The sequence below is a fragment of the Gorilla gorilla genome, chromosome 21 (assembly GCF_029281585.2).
Source record: "Gorilla gorilla gorilla isolate KB3781 chromosome 21, NHGRI_mGorGor1-v2.1_pri, whole genome shotgun sequence".
NCBI classification, from domain to species: domain Eukaryota; kingdom Metazoa; phylum Chordata; class Mammalia; order Primates; family Hominidae; genus Gorilla; species Gorilla gorilla.
Window position 1 is genome coordinate 46,098,126 of NC_073245.2, and position 12,884 is coordinate 46,111,009.

General features: G+C 46.1%; 1 pseudogene; it reads right to left on the bottom strand.

Annotated features, from left to right (window-relative positions):
* Positions 1–2,568: 2,568 nt before the first annotated feature.
* Positions 2,569–12,484, bottom strand: LOC101142764 (tropomyosin alpha-3 chain-like; annotated as a pseudogene).
* Positions 12,485–12,884: the final 400 nt, after the last annotated feature.

Genomic DNA, 12,884 nt, shown 5'->3' on the forward strand with positions numbered 1-12,884 from the left:
TCACCAATGAGTGGATGCCAACTATTGCAGGAGGCCCCTGTAACCAATGGTCCTTGTTTCAAAGCAGCTTTTGTGAACTTTTCCTTTTGTCTATAAAAGGAAACCCCTTTGGATATGCCTGTGGTTCACCAGAGCATGCATATCGCTCCTGCTATTCCCAAATAAACTCTTTGTTTTAGGTAACACAATATATTTGAAGTTTATCCAAGTTTTTGTATGTATCAATTGCTTGTCCTGGAGAGCAACTGTTCTGGAGAGCAGGTTTCTCTCCTGTTTACTTAAGGTAGACATCCTTTTTTTTATTGCTGAATAGGGTTACATTGTATAGCTCGACTACAGTTTATCCATTCCTCAATGGGGAAACATTTGGGGTTTCCAGTTTTTCATGATTAAATTAAAGCTGATATGAACATTTTCATATGTTTTTTGGTTCAACATAGGCTTTTGTTTCACTTGAGTAAATGCCAAAGAGATTTCTGGGTAGTTTGTTAAGTGTATATTTATCTTTGTAAGGAACTGCCAAGTGTTTTCCAGAGAAGTTGAGCTATTTGGCCTTCCCACCAGCAATGTGTGAGAGTTCTTATTGCTTGACATCCTCACCAGTGCTGTACAGTCAGGGTTTGTTTGCTTGTTTGTTTGGGTCTTTTTTTGGAGGGACTCGTTCTTAATTTCTTTCTTTCTTTCTTTCTTTTTTTTTTTTTTTGAGACAGAGTCTTGCTGTATCGCCCAGGCTGGAGGGCAGTGGTGCAATCTCGGCTCACCGTAACCTCCGCCTCCCAGGTTTAAACAATTCTCCTGCCTCAGCCTCCTGAGTAGCTGGGATTACAGGTATGTGCCACCATGCCTGGCCAATTTCTTTGTATTTTGTTTAGTAGAGATGGGGTTTCACCATGTTGGCCAGGCTGGTCTCAAACTCCTGGCCTCAAGTGATCCACCTGCTTTGGCCTCCCAAAGTGCAGAGATTACAGGCGTGAGCGATCACGCGTGGCCTGGTTCTTTATTTCAAAAAGACACTCATCAGTCTTCAGTATCAAAACAGTTGCACTATTGATTTCTTTTTCTCCCAGTTGTCGTCAAAGAGGCATCAAAGGAGAGTACATTGTAAGCCAATAAGCTGCAGTTTGTACGCCTAACAGACCTCCTAGAAACTTTACCAAAAAGTGGGGATTAGGTAGGGAAAGAAACTTTAAAAGATCAGCAACCTGCCAGCCTACAGACTGTGGAGAGCTCTCACAGCCAGAGGGGGTAGCCAGGGTGCCAGAAACCCAAAGAAGCAAAGTTTCAAAATAATATGACATTTAAAAAGTTTTGTACACAAGCTATTCAAGATTTCTCACTGACTGATACAAAGCACAATGAGATGGCACTTATAGAGACAGCAGCTTCAAACCCAGAAAAGGGTAATGAGATGAGTTTCATGTGGCTAAATCAGTGGCAAAAACATAATCTTCTTTCTTTCAAGGAGGCGGGAGAGCAATCAAGTGGTCACCTCAATGTAAGGGGCACATGATCCACTCTGTAAGCGGCTGGGAATGGGGTGGAGATGGGACAGAAATTTGGTCTCAGAGGTCTCACCATCTTAATTTGGTCACTTCTTTTTTTTTTTTTTTTTTTTTTGTCCCAGATGGAGTCTTGCTCTGTCGCCCAGGCTGAAGTGCAGTGGAGCAATCTTGGCTCACTGCAACCTCCGCCTCCCAGGTTCAAGCAATTCTCCTGCCTCAGCCTCCTGAATAGCTGGGACTGCAGACGCACACCACCATGCCTGGCTAATTTTTGTATTTTTAGTAGAGATAGGGTTTCACCATGTTGGCCAGGCTGGTCTTGAACTCCTGACCTCAAGTCATCCGCCTGCCTCAGCCTCCCAAAGTGCTGGGATTACAGGCGTGAGCCACTGCGCCTGGCTTAATTTGGTCACTTCTAATGAAAAAAAAAAAGTAAAAATAACTTTGTCCAAAGATATCTTAAAGCTGAAAACCTGAACAGCACATTTTTTGTTGCTGTTGTTTTTGGGCTAACTCCTGGAATCACCTTTCTGGTTTGGCTGGTACTTTGTGCAAAGCTATGATTTCCCAGAGTGGAGTCTTTCCCTGGGCTCTGTTTGGTTCCCAGTAAGGCAGGCTCATACCTTTTTCCCTTTTCTCTAGAGAAAGCAATATACAGTAAGCTAAACAGTCACCTTCCAAAAGGGAGAAAGGGATTAGATTGCTGCTTCAGAGCTGTGGAACTATTTGGAATGTTTTACAAATGGTTGCTATAAAACAACAAAAAAGGTAATTACTAAATGTATACAACACAACATGCTTTTAAAGACATTATGTGTTGCACTCACATTCGCTTAAATGTTGTTCCCAAAGGTGCTCAGCCTCTAGCGCAGCTGGAATCTCTGGGAAGAGGCAGACAGTTTGGCAAAAAAGACACGTGGGGGAGCTAGGGGTGGTGAAAGGAGAAAGCAGCCTTCCAGTTAAAGATCAACCCTCAGTTAAAGGGCAGCTTTGGGCAGGCTGGCCTAGTTGGAGTTGGGGTCAGAGGGAGGAGCAGTGGCAAGGTGGGACTGGGGTGCTCTGCATCTCATTCAGTTAAGCAGGTCTGGTCTGGCACCCTTTGTGTACAGAGGTGCTCCTCCTTGGTGCATTTCAGTTTATCTTCCAAGTCATCAATTGTCTCTTCCAGCTCGGCTACCGATCTCTCGGCAAACTCAGCCCGGGTCTCTGCCTCCTTGCGTTTATCAGTAAGAATCTCGGTTGCTTCCTCATATCTGTCTTCTTTTTGAGAGTCCTTTTCTTCGGCAGCACTCAGCCACTTCAGGTTCTGGTCCATCGATCTGATCTGCTCCTCCATCTCTCAGCCACAGGACTCTGCCAGCTCAGCTTGTTCCTCTCTGCGTCCCAAGTTTCCTTCAACAACCACCAACTTATGAGCCGAGCCCCATCTTCATGCTTCTTACCTATCTTCTGCAATGTGCTTAGCTTCTTTGAGTTGGATTTCCTGGAGTTTCATCTTTTCTTCATCTTTTTTTTTTTTTGAGACAGAGTCTCCCTCTGTCGCCCACTGGAGTGCAGTGGCACAATCTCAGCTCACTGCAACCTTTGCCTCCTGGGTTCAAGTGATTCTCCTGCCTCAGCCTCCCGGGTAGCTGGGATTACAGGTGCGCACCACCATACCCGACTAATTTTTGTATTTTTAGTAGAGTTTTACCGTGTTGGCCAGGCTGGTCTTGAACTCTTGACCTCAGGTGATCCACCCACTTCGGCCTCCCAAAGTGCTAGGATTACAGGCATGAGCCACCACGCCCAGCCTTTTCTTCATCTTTTAAGGCTCGATTTTCAATAACCTTCCTACCTCTCCCACTCTCAATCAGCAGCTTTTACCACTTCTTCCAGCTTTTGCAGAGCAGTGGCCAGGCACGCCTGAGCACGGTCCAGCTCCTTTTCAACCAGCTGGATCCTATGGTTCAAGGAGGCCACCTTGGCCTCAGCCTGTTCCGGGCCCACCTTGCTCCCTCTACTCCCCGCTGGAGGCGCTTAGCTCTCTCCTTTGCATCATCTGCCTGCTGCTGCTGAACCTGGCTCTTGCGCTTTACTGCCTTGATGGTGGCGATCCCAGCCACGGTGCCCACCCAGCCCCTGCTTGTGCTCCAGGTCCTGCCTCTCCACTCAGCACTGCAGCCATTTCTCCTACTGTCAGTTTCCCCCCCCCCCCCGCCCCCACATTCCAATAGGTAGCCTCAGTTTTAAAAAATCAGGTCAGTTGGGTCATGCCATTTCTTTGCTTCCACTTTCCAATGGCTCATATCATGCTTAGAATAAAACCCGAATCCTTATGTGGCCCATAGGGTTGGCCAGCTCCTGACAGTCCCCCTGGCCTCTTCTACTTTCCCACTCCAGCTATCCTGGTCTCCGTGCTGTTGCTCAGACATGCCCAGATGCCCCACCTTGAAGCCGGTGGCCTTGCGGCTTCCTTATCTTGAATGCTTATTCCTCAGGTTTTCCCATGGGCCACCTCCAGAAAAGATGGCATCTCAAAGCTATCTCTGCAGAAGGGTCTTTGCTCCCCATCCTGTGGCCTGGTTTTATTTTCTTCATATCTTTCGTCAACATGTGAAATTATCTTAGCTATTTATTATTTTTAAAATGTATTGGATCTCATTAAAACGCGTGCTTTAATTGAAGTATAATATTAAGTGTATAGCTCAATGACTTTTTTTTTTTGAGAGAGAGAGTTTTGATTCTGTTGCCCAGGCTGGGGTGCAATAGTGCAATCTCGGCTCACTGCAACCTCTGCCTCCCAGGATCAAGTGATCATCCTGCCTCAGCCTCCGAAGTAGCTGGAATTACAAGCATGTGCCACCATGCCCGGCTAATTTTTTGTATTTAGTAGAGATGGGGTTTCACCATATTGTCAGTCTGGTTTCGAACTCCTGACATCAGGTGATCCACCTGCCTCGGCCTCCCAAAGTGCTAGGGTTACAGGCGTGAGCCACCGCACCTGGCCTCTATGACTTTTTACATATGTGTGCTTGTAACCGTTCCCCATATCTGGACATAGAAGGTTCCCAGACACCCCAGAAAGCTCCCTCATGTCTCTTCTTCTCAAAGGTAGCCACTATTCTAATTTCTATTTGGTTTCTATCATAGATGAGTTTTGCCTGCCTTTGAGCTTCATGTAAGTGGAATCGTGTAATTTGGACACCTTTTGCCCAAATTCTTTCATTCATCATTGTCTGTGAGATACAGCCACATTTTTGCATGTGGATAAATGCAACAGCAGTTTGTTCTTTTTATATTGCTGTTGCATGGAGTACTGCATAGCAATACCCCATTGCACAGCAGTGTTCCATTGTGTCAGTATAACACAATTCATTTATTCATTCTTCTGCTGGCCGACCGTGCGTTGCTTCTGACTGGTTGCTGTTGAATAACACCGCTGTGAACATTTTTACACGTCTTTCCATGGAGAGATGCACTCATTTATTTTGGATATATGCCTGAGAGTAGAATTGCTAGATCATCGAGTAGGCATATGTTTATCAGCTATTTATTCTTTTACTTGTTTATATTTTTTTCTCTTCCTGGACTGTAAGTTCCATGAAGGTAGGAAACAAGCTTGTCTTGTTCACTATTGTATTCCCAGTGTGTAGCACAGTGCCCAGCACATAGTAGCTGCTTAATAAATATTTGTTAAGTAAATGAACAAACTTAAGCTACTATCAGCTCCAAGTAAGTTATGACAAAGAACCCAGGACTAGCTACAAATCCTCCTGACATTCGCCCTTCGCAAGCTGATATTTGAGAGCCCAGCTGACTCAGAAGGAGGCAGAGCTGCAGGTGCTGGGTTATTCAGCATCCTGTTATTCTTTGAAGTGGCTCCCCCTCCCTCTCTTGGCCTGCATTGTCACAGCTTGAAACATTCTTTTGATTATGAGAACATTTCCCATTAAGTGTGCATCTCCAGCTTCCCCCCCACCCCCCAGTATTTATGAGCTCATAACTCCGGAATCTGTCACAATCAGTGTTGCAAAAGTGTATCTGAATGTAATGAAATAATTTGATGAGAAACGTGGCGGGGAGACAGTTGGAATTTTCTCCTGCCTTACAAACCATCCCCAGGGGACGGGTGTATATAAATCAACACCTCCCTTAATTAAGTAAAACATTTTAGGGAAAAAAACAAATTAATTACCACTTCATGGCACCACACCAGCCGATTACCCAAATGGTTCACATTCCATAAACCTCGCTTGAATTCAGAACTAATTATCACTGTTTTGGTTGGTTTATGCTTCCCAATCTACAAAGATCTGTATTAAAAGTGGGTAGTGTGGTATGGCTTTTTCACTTTACTTTCAGGATGATGTAAGCTGTCAAAAGAATCAAGAATTAAGTCTTAAAAAAAAAAAGAGCTGAAAATGCAGGGAACGTAGAATGTGGAACATTCAGGGTAGGAAATAAACATCACCTTGGGGTGTTGCTGGGATGGTGGGGAGAAGCCTATAGAGTGCAGAATGTGTGGGGTCTTGTCCTGGCTGAGTCCCTGACTTGCTGTGAAATGTTGGGCATGAACTGGACGTCTCTGGTCTCTTATCTGGGGACCATTGTCCATTACCTGCCTGGCCCCCAGGGGGAGCCCTTGCCTCCTGCCATGTGGTCCCAACAGGGAGTGAGAATCCTGACATCTCTGAGCCTTCATTGTCCAGCCTGGCCTGATGTCTTTCCTAATTATCCTTCCAGCTGGCTCTGGCCTCCCCCTTGCCCTGTGGGCCCGATCAGTTCTCATCTTTGATCCTGCAGGGCCCCGTGGCCAGGGTAGCTGCTAATAGCTTCTCCTATTCCCAGTCCGTTCAGCTGCCTTCTGAGTGGTTCACTCCCCCAGTGGAGCAGGCTGCGCAGGCCTGGCCTTGGCTCTTTTGGACTATGTGTGGGAGTGGGAGTCTCAATGGCATCAAGCACAGTTGGCCTTGGTAGCCCCCTCCAGCTGTAAGCCTTGTAAGTCCAGAGTCCAGTGCTGGCTAAGCCAAGGCCTAACCTTCCCTTGTTTCTGCCACTTGCCCCACTTGAGTGGGTGTGTACATTGTAAGCGCTCAGTCAGTTCTCAGTCACTATCTGAATGTTAATGAAAGACATGGATAACCAGAAAGAAACAATCCAACTCTTTAAAACATTTTTAAGGCATGAATTGCACATAGTAAAGTGCATAAGTTATACATGTACAACTCAGTGAATCTTTACTTTGTGTACACCTGTGTAATTCCAACCCTGGTCAAGACACAGGTCATTCCACCTCCCTAAAAGTTTCCCTTCCAGTCAACGCTCCTCAGAAATAACCATTATCCTGACTTCTATCACCATAGATTGGTTTTGTCTGTTCTTGCATTTCATATAAATGGAATCATCTGGTATCTAGCTTTCTGTGTCTGGCTTGTTTTGCCCATTCACTGAGTCTATGAGATTCATTCTTATTGCAGATAGCAGTAATTCTTGAACTCTTTTTTAGACTGAAGTTTTAAAAAGTGATTACTTGAGTGATTACTGATTGTTGGTATCTAGCTTGACAGTATGTTGTCCTTTTAAAAAATAACCACATACCAAGATATTTGTGGGCCTAATACTGTCATTACCATATGTACAAAAAGAATAATTTAGCTCCTGCGAGCCCTCGAGTGCATTCAAATTCCAAATGGAGCAGGGATGAATTTGATTAGGAAGGTGTCTGACTACAGCCCTTCCCTCTTGAGAACCTTCCAGGGCGTTTTCTTATTGCTTTAACTCCCATTTGCTGAGTGCTGTGGTTTGAATATTTGTCCCCTGCAAAACTCATGTTGAAATTTAATCGCCAATGTGGCAATATTGAGAGGTAGGGCCTTTAAGAGGTGATTGGGTCATGAGGGCTCTGCCCTTATGAATGGATTAATCTATTCATGGATTCATAGGTTAGTGGATTACTGGATTATCATGGGAGTAAGACTGGTGGCTTTATAAGAAGAGGAAGAGAGGGATGAGCATGGTGGCTTGCATCTGTAATCCCAGCACTTTGAGAGGCCGAGGATAGAGGACTGCTTGAGCCCAGGAGTTTGAGACCAGCCTGGGCAGCATAGTGAGACTTCATCTCTAATTTTTTTAAAAAAGAAGAAGAAGAAGAAGAGGAAGAAAGACTTAAGCTAGCACGCTCAGCCCCCTCGCCATGTGTGATGCCCTACACTGCCTTGGGACACTGCAGAGAATCTCCACCAGCCAGAAGGTTCTCAGTAGATGCAGGCCCTTAACCTTGGGCTACTCAGCTTCCATACTTGTAAGAAGTCAATCCCTTTTCTTTGCAAATTACTCTGTTTCAAGTACTCTGTGATAAGCAAGAGAAAACGAACTAAGACATTGGGTTACTAGAGAGGTTTAGTATCTTTTCTTAGGGTCATTTATTACCTGTGTAACAGGTAGGTCCTGCTGGGACCCTTTCTGAGGACTCCAGGGAGGGCATGAGGAAGTTGGAGCCTGCTCCCTCCAGGTCATGTGTGAGAGGGTGGGAATAATCTGGGTACATCCTACAGGTTGTCTCCAAAAGGGTCAGTCACCCCCAAACCCAGGGAACATCAGTGCTGGGGCAGGTGGGGGAAGAATCAGGGTCCACTGTCTCTTGGGCTAGACCCAGGCAATGTCTGTCCGCATGGAACCCTCAGCCCTAATCCCTGCCTTCAGCCCTGAGAGCTTGTTAGCAAGAGGCTCTGATCCAGCAGGTCTGGGGTGGATCCAGGAATCTGATATTTTAAAGCTCCCCAAGTGATTCCAGGGAGTGGTCTGGAGCCAGACTGCTTGCATTTGAATTCCAGCTCTGCCTGTTATCACTGTGACCTCAGCCAAGTAACTTTGCTTCTCTTGCCTTCATTTCCTCATTCGTAAAATGGGGATTATAATCGTGCTGGAAGAATAAAATGAATCAATGCATTTATGCTTGAAAAGCACTTAGAAGAGTTCCTGGCACAGAGTAAGCACTCAAAAAGAGTTGGCCACCACCGCCATCATCATCGTCATCACCATCCACGGCAGCACCAATGCTTTACCAACGCTTTCACTTTACACACTGAAACTGAGAACCACAGAGGGGCGTGGACATATCCAGAGTCACACAGCAAGACACAGATGGTACAGGGACCAGAAGCCCAGCTCCCTTTCGCCTTGGGATTGTGTTCTCTCACCCACGTGGCTGGCTAGCCATCCTGCCCAATGTCCCAGTCACATGCTGGGGGACAGGGTGAGGAAGATAGTCTACAGAGTGGGGACTTTCTGAAGGATTATATTAGGTTGGTGCAAAAGTAATCACAGTTTTTGTTTTTGCCATTACTTTTAATGGCAAAAACCGTGATTACTTTTGCACCAACCTAATAGAACTGGAAGTGTTGGCATTTGCCTTTCGCCCACCATAGCAATTCTCTATCCTCCTCCTCACCCTTGAAGGGACCAGCCAGGCCCTCTTTCCCACTTTTGGAGTAAGAGGACGGGAATGACCTGAGTCATCTCTAGATTTCTAAAGTTAGGACAAATATCATATCGCCAATGATCAAATACCACCAATTCTACCTCCACAATGTCTTTTGTATCCAAGACCTCTGCCATACCTGAGGCCTGGCCGCCATCATCGTGTGCACCTGGGCGGCTGCACCAGCCCCTCCCTGGCCTCCCTGCTGCCAATCTGGCTGCTTCAATTCACTCCACATACCACCCTCCTCACCACCCCTTGGAGGGATTGTTTAAATCCCCACCCCCCTGCTATGTATGAGTGGATAAAAATGTGATATCTACATACAGTGGAACATTATTCAGCCTTTTATTTTATTCTATTCTATTCTATTCTATTCTATTCTATTCTATTCTATTCTATTCTATTCTATTTTATTTTATTTTGAGGCAGGGTCTTACTCTGACACCCAGGCTGGAGTGCAGTGGCATGATCCCAGCTCATTATAGCCTCAACCTCCTGGGCTGAGGTGGTCCTCCCACCTCAGCCTCCCAAGTAGCTGGGACTACAGGCATGCACCACCAAGCCCAACTAATTTTTTTTTTGTATTTTTTTGTAGAGACAGGGTTTTACCATATTGCTTAGGCTGGTCTCGAACTCCTGGGCTCAAGCAATCCTCCTAAAGTGCTGGAATTATAGGCATGAGCCCTCACACCTGGCCTCCTTTTTTTTTTTTTTTTTTTTTTTAGTCAGGGTCTCACTTTGGCACCCAGACTGGTGTATAGTGGTGCAATCATAGCTCACTGCAGCCTCGACCTCCTGGGTTCAAATGATCCCCCCACCTCAGCCTCCCAAGTAGCTGGCACCACAGGTATGCACCACCACACCCAGCTAATTTTTTACTTTTTTGTAGAGATGGGGGTCTCACTATGTTGCCTAGGCTTGTCTCAAGCTCCAGACCTCAAATGGTCCTCCTGCCTCAGCTTCCCAAAGTGCTAGGATTATAGGTGCGAGCTCATGCCTGACTATTCAGCCTGTAAAAAGAAAGAAATCCTGTCTTATGCCACAAGATGGATGAACCTTGAGGATATCATGCTAAGTGAATAAGCCAGCCACCTACATGAGGGACCTAAAGTAGTCGAACTCCTAGAAACAGAAAACAGAATGGTAGCTGCCCAGGACCGGGGAAACGGGAAGTTGTTCAAGGGGGAGAGAGTTTTAGTTTCGCAAGATGAAAAAGTTGTAGAGATCTGTTGCGCAAAAAGGTAAATACACTTAATGCTACTGAACCATACACTAAAAAATGGTTAAGATGGTAAATTTTATATGTTTTTTTCTTTTTTTTTTTTTTTTTTTGCATTTTTAGCAGAGATGAGGTTTCACCATGTTGGTCAGGCTGTCTTGAACTCCTGACCTCAGGTGATCCACCTGCCTTGGCCTCCCAAAGTGCTGCGATTACAGATGTAAGCCACCATGCCCAGCCTGTTTTTTGTTGTTGTTGTTGTTGTTTGTTTGTTTGTTTTTTGAGACAGAGTCTGGCTCTGTCACCCGGGCTGGAGTGCAGTCACAGGATCTTGGCTCACTGCAACTTCCACCTCCCAGGTGCAAGCGATTCCCATGCCTCAGCCTACCCAGTAGCTGGTATTACAGGCGTGCACCACCACGCCCGGCTAATTTTTTATATTTTTGGTATAGATGGGGTTTTGCCATGTTGGCCAGACTGGTCTCAAACGCCTGACCTCAGGTGATCCGCCCGCCTCAGCCTCCCAAAGTTCTGGGATTACAGGTGTGAGCCACTGTGCCCGGCCTGTTATATGTTTTTTACCACAATTTAAAAAAAAAAAAAAAAAAACACCTCCAAGTCTCCCCATCACCTTTAGGGCGAACCCAGATCCCTTGCCTAGCTTTGGAGACCTTCTGCACTGTTGCCACCCTCCCACCAGGCACTTCAAGCTACCATGTCCTCAGCCCACAGAGCTCTTCAGCTTTTCCCCGACACGGCTCACATTTGCTCACCAGTGAGTTTCTCCCTGACAGCTTCCCATCTGGAATGTTCTTCCCTCAGCTTCTCAACCTTTTGAAATTCTCATTATCCTTCAAGAACCAGCTCAAATATATCCTCCTCTGTGAAACCTTCTTTTAACCCTCTCCTTTAGGAAGAATTAATGCCCAGAGTGTGTGCCCCTGCTTTTTTTTGTTTTTGAGACAGGGTCTCACTCTGCTGCCCAGGCTGGAGGGCAGTGGTGTGATCACGGCTCACTGCAGCCTCAATCTCCAGGGCTCAAGTGATTCTCCCACCTCAGCCTCCCCAGAAGCTGGGACTACAGGAGTGCACCATCATGCCCGGCACATTTTTGTAAATTTTTTGGTATAGATGGGGCTTTGCCATGGTGTCCAGGCTGGTCTCAAACTCCTGGGCTCAAGAGATCTGTCCACCTTGGTCTCCCAAAGTGCTGGGATTATATGTATGAGCCATTGTGTCTGGCCCCCCGTACCTTTTTTTTTTTTGAGGCGGAGTCTTGCTCTGTCTCCAGGCTGCAGTGCAGTGGCGATCTTGGCTCACTGCGCCCTCTGACTCCCGAGTTCAAGCGATTCTCCTGCCTCAGCCCTCAAGTAGCTGGGACTATAGGTGCGCACCACCACACCCAGCTAATTTTTGTATTTTTAGTAGAGACAGGGTTTCACCATGTCGGCCACGATGGTCTCAATCTCTTGACCTCATGATCTAGCCACCACGGCCTTCCAAAGTGCTGGTATTATAGGCGTGAGCCACTGCGCCCAGCCCCTATAACGGTTCACATCACCACCACCACCACCACCACTGCCTCAGCTACCATTGAATGGGGGCTTTCTACACACTGAGTACCATGCCAAACAAGCTGTATGCATCAGTGGCTCAGTTAATCTTATGAAAACCCACACCGTCCTCATTTTACAGACGAGAAAACTGAGACTCAGATAGGGAATGTATCATGCCCAAGATCACACAGTTAGTAAGTTGTGGCACTGAGACTTAAATCTTCCTAATTCCAGAGAAAAGCTTCTGACAACTCAGTTCTGTTCCCCCACACACCTGAATAATTGCCTTGTCCGTATAATTATTTGTTTTTCTGCCTGCCCAATTAGGGGAGGGCTGTGCCTTAACCCTTCTGGCTCTGATGCCCCATGCCTGGCCCAGGGCCTGGCACAAAGCAGGTGCTCATTTTGTGGGAGTTGTTTTGTACACCTTGGAGTAAATCAGTGTCAGTGCTAGCTCCTCTAATTTCACCACTTCTATTTCCCCTCCAGGAATTGGCAGGTTGGTGATCACAAAAGAAACATTCCCCAGCCGATCAATAAATAATAATGTTGGAGAATTTAAAATAAGAATCTGGATTATTAAAGTTACAAATCTTTGGTCTTTATACCTTTAATAAAACATGCATCTATTAATAATGAATACTGGTTCTGGCCTGCTTAGGCTGAAAGGGAGAAAAAATGACCAGTCAAAAGATGCTAATATTTTTTCTCCTTACCCGTTTTGGCTGCCAGGATGCTGCATCCCTGACAAATGGCTCATCATTTTAAAAGGTTTAAAAAGTTTAACTGCACGAAAGGGAAATTGAAGATGGGTTGTTCAGCCTTGTGGACCCTCAGCGAGGAGAGATTGTTTCTTCTTGAGACATTCTCTCTCTGGTTTTGGTGGGCCCACCTTCTGCTGGTCCTTCTCCTTGACCTCTGGTTGTCTTTCTCAGGCTCCTCATTTTTTGGTCAAACTCTATCCTGGGTTCCTTCCCCTTCCCTCCCCTTCTCTCCCTTCCCCTCCCCTTCCCTTTCCACTTAACTCCCTTACCCTGAGTGACCTCATCCACTTCTGTGACCACCAGTCATCATCTTTTGCATGAAGGAAGTCACTCAGTAGGAGAGATGATCAGAGCGGTAAACAGGGGGTCAGACCATTT